The sequence below is a fragment of the Lactuca sativa genome, chromosome 1, assembly GCF_002870075.4.
Source record: "Lactuca sativa cultivar Salinas chromosome 1, Lsat_Salinas_v11, whole genome shotgun sequence".
NCBI lineage: Eukaryota > Viridiplantae > Streptophyta > Magnoliopsida > Asterales > Asteraceae > Lactuca > Lactuca sativa.
In genome coordinates this window covers 62252776-62256769 of record NC_056623.2, presented here as the reverse complement: position 1 = coordinate 62256769, position 3994 = coordinate 62252776, and the positions used below count along the sequence as shown (strand labels likewise).

Sequence of the window (3994 nt, the reverse complement as noted above, 5' to 3'; positions counted from 1 at the left end):
TCTATATTGCCTGCAAAAAAAATAAATAAATAAAATAAAATAAAATAAAATAAAAAACTACAAAATAAGTGTGAAGATGAAGATGGATTATTACATTGTAAGAGAAGTAAAGAACCTTGAGCTTCCTCTAATGGGACACATGGGTAGTCAGACATGATACACTTTGCACCATATATATCTCCTAATGTAAGATCAACATTATTTCTCCAACTGGAAGGCCATATGAACCTCTTTAGTTTATCCTTAAAAAGAGAAACATAAAGTAAATTATTAGATTATTGATTTATTTTGACAAAAGTAGTCGAAAAATATTAAATACCTGACCAAAGCTAGCATTTACAAAATCATTCACAAATGTAGCTGCCACGTTTTGTCTGGCTGAATCAACACTTGCCCGCCCATCCAGTAAGTGGGGCTAAATAAAGAGAAATTAATTGTTAATTATAAATTATAAATTATAAATATGATATAAAAATTATGAAATGGTCCAACCTTATATATGTCTTTGTCCGTGACTTCAATATATCGAGCAAGGGTAACCAACATTATATGTCTTTGGGAGATTTGGTCACCAACACTTACCACACTATTATAACCAACATTCTCTACTCTTCTTGCCTAATCATCAACTCTGCTAAGGTGAAGCTTTAGCAACCGCACCACCACCACCACTGCTACCCTGACTTGCTTGGGTTGCCGGAGCAGCCGCTTCGCCGGCATATGTAGGAGTTTGCGGGGGGTAACCACCACCATATGAGCCTCCATATGCTGCTGCTGCCGGCTGCTGCCTATACGCTGCTTGGCCATACCCAGCAGCAACACCGCCATAAGGAGGGCGCTGACCGCTTGCATCCGCTTGCCCATAACCACTATAAGGTGTTGGTTGGGGATAGCCACCACCTTGTGGGGCAGCATTAGGAGACTGCTGTGGCGGCGGCTGTCCATAAGCCGGTGGAGTAACAGGAGGCTTCTGTCCATATCCACCATATCCAGAAGGCGGTTGAGCCCCATAGGTACCATATGAAGCAGAAGCAGGTGGCGGAGGCTGAACATAACCAGTATGAGCTCCAGATGCAAGTGGTGGAGCTTGAGCAGTCAGTGGTATCACCTTGTCCACCATATGAACCATTTTGACCATCATATGTTTCATTATATCTAGCTGTTGGATTACCATACCCTTATTGATCGTATCCTTGCGCATAACCAGATTGTGAGTACCCACCATACCCATCTTGACCGTAACCTTGACCCTGTTGACTGTACCCGTAACCAGACCCGTCTGCTGCCGCCACGGTGCTGCCAGGTGGTTGGCTTTGGGGAGCTTGTTGCTGGTTGTAGTAATCATAACCACCAGCAACAGCAGCTCCCAATGCGGTTTCCTGACCGGACTGGACCCAGCCGGCGGCATATCCGGCTGAACGAGGGTAGCCGCCGTATTGGGGTTGGGAGTATTGAGCGGGCTGACCAGGGTATGCACCTGGTTGCATGTAACCATAGCCTTGTTGTTGCATTTTGGGTGCGGGTGGGGCCCAGGTGTTTGTCTAGGGTCGAGCTTGGTAGCCTTGCTGTGAATATCCTCCTCCACCGCTACCCATTGAGTTTCTCGGACGATTCTGAATATGATAAAAGTTATCATAATCTCAAATTAGCCAAAAAAGAAATTCTATAAACATGCATGATAAAAATTGATTAACAAAGCATATACTAGTAATTTTATACATTCATATAGATATGGTAGGGAAAAAAATAGCATGGAAAGCAATTACATGTTACAAGTAATAAGTAGCACAAATATTATTATTATTATTATTATTAGATTATTAAGGCACATTAATTAATATTGTTGATCATATATCATGACGGGGTTTAGTGGCCTACATACCGTACTGGTCGGGTGGTATTACCGAGCTTACTCTAGCAGGAGAACACAAGTGAGAAGAAGACCATCCTCTCCCTATTCGAAGTGAATGGGTACAACAACAAAGGAGGAAAAAAACTATAAAATATATGATAGCAGTGTATCATTCTTGTCCAAAGAAATACTTATGGTTTATAAAAATGGTGAATAACACCTATAAATAGTGTGTTAGGAATTAGGCAATTAACATCCTCAATCAAACCCCAATATGCAGAAATCTCTATAGCAATGATATATTTGCAGTTCTTCTTGAAAGAGATTTAGAGCCATACCAGTTTCAAGTTGGTGTCACCAAAACTCCGACTACCCCAACACCCACTGAATCATCCTAACATCAATATCAGCAACAAGACATAATATTCGAGTCCTTAAACCCTTTATATGCTTAATAACTATATCATATATCCATATAAACACAAGATTTATCAAATTCATAACCAGGTATGTAAAATATATATGTATATTTCATTGTTAGAACCCCCAATAAGACACACTCATCAGTTGATTCTAACAACTGTAAGTATAGATGACAAAGTTCCAACTTCCAACAGCCCTGCAGAGGCATTCCAATCCAATATACAAATATGCTCTCTTCTTTTCATTATGCAATATATGTATCTGCATGCATTTACCATTCAGACAGTTGTTCATTCCAAAGAGCAGCACCAACAGAAATCTGCAACCTCAGATTGTACATGTAGAATATAGGGAATAGAAGCACGTGGTGGAAATTTATCAAGTTTTTGGAGTATGGTATAAGATGATCTCAAAATATATATATTCTACAATAACAGACCAAATAAGAAGGGCAAAAATGGGAGGGGAAAGAACCTTTAACTTAAAGATACCCAATTTGTCTAAAATTAGCAGAAAGTTCTTTAAAAAAAACCCATTTTAAAGAGTTTCATTTTGAATCATGCAGCCATTGGATTCACATATTGAGCAATCAAAGTATACTATGTTATCCAAGTAAGAATAAAGATGCTATGTATACTGAAAAGCAAGTGCAATCTAGCATACAGTTTCTGAAACCAAGCTGATGCTTGGTCTCCTTGTAAAATTGCACATACTTCACTGATTACTTCATTAACCAACTATTTTGCATCCTCAATCTGCTCACTGGATCCGTCTATATGTACTATCTTCTCTGTTGAATTATCACAAGGAGGTGGGTGTAGTGGTATCACCTGATAACAGGTACAATAATCTTTTCAACTATAATCATTTCTCTTGTCAAGCGTAGTCCTCAAAAGAGAGACTTTAACACTCGATATAGAAGATAGGCTCATAGAGAACAGAGAAACTTAAATAGACCTGAATACGATCTCATGTACTGGCTTGTGTATTCTTTATGGTCTCTTGCAAATCCTATCTATCCTCATCATCCCCACACATCTCTTCATCAGCCTCAAAACGTGTTCACAACGTTATGTAACATCTTTATAATTACAAATCACATACTTCAACCTCATTAAAATGTTAAACCTTTTTCATCTATAATAATAACTCGTTTGCTCAAAAGAAAGTTTTTCACTTGAAATGTAAATGGAACATAATCTCTCATGAATGAAATTCAGTAGTAAAATTAAATATTGTTTCAGGCAATTTTTTGATCAAAATAATATATGCCCCTTTCTTTAGCATTGACTTGTACCTAAACCTAAAAAAACTTCTAATCAGAAAAAAATACTCTTTTGGGCATTTTACGAAACACCTTATGTGCAGAGACAGAGAGAGGTACCACTTTCGCCATATTATCCATCTCCATAACAAGTGTGTTTCTACATATAGAGAAAATAGAATTATCCAGATTCCATAAGTAAAAGAAGATGATTTGATTAAGAATTTATTTGACATAGCCAGTCAGTAACGCAATCTAGAAACACGCTCGTGTTTAGAAAATACATCTAATTGATAATACACAGGTAAAGAACTTACAGGCGTTAGAGAAGCGGGAGTTGGGAGGAAACGTTGAAGGAAGAGACAGTGAGGTAGAGCCGATGGATGGTTCCTAGTGTTTGCATTTGATACGTTTGGTTTCCTCGCACCGGATGCGGTAGAGCTTCTTAAAAGAGT

The 3994-nt window shown here is 38.4% G+C and overlaps 1 pseudogene; it reads right to left on the bottom strand.

Annotated features, from left to right (window-relative positions):
• Nucleotides 1-634: 634 nt before the first annotated feature.
• Nucleotides 635-3671, bottom strand: LOC111905177 (glutenin, high molecular weight subunit 12-like; annotated as a pseudogene).
• Nucleotides 3672-3994: the final 323 nt, after the last annotated feature.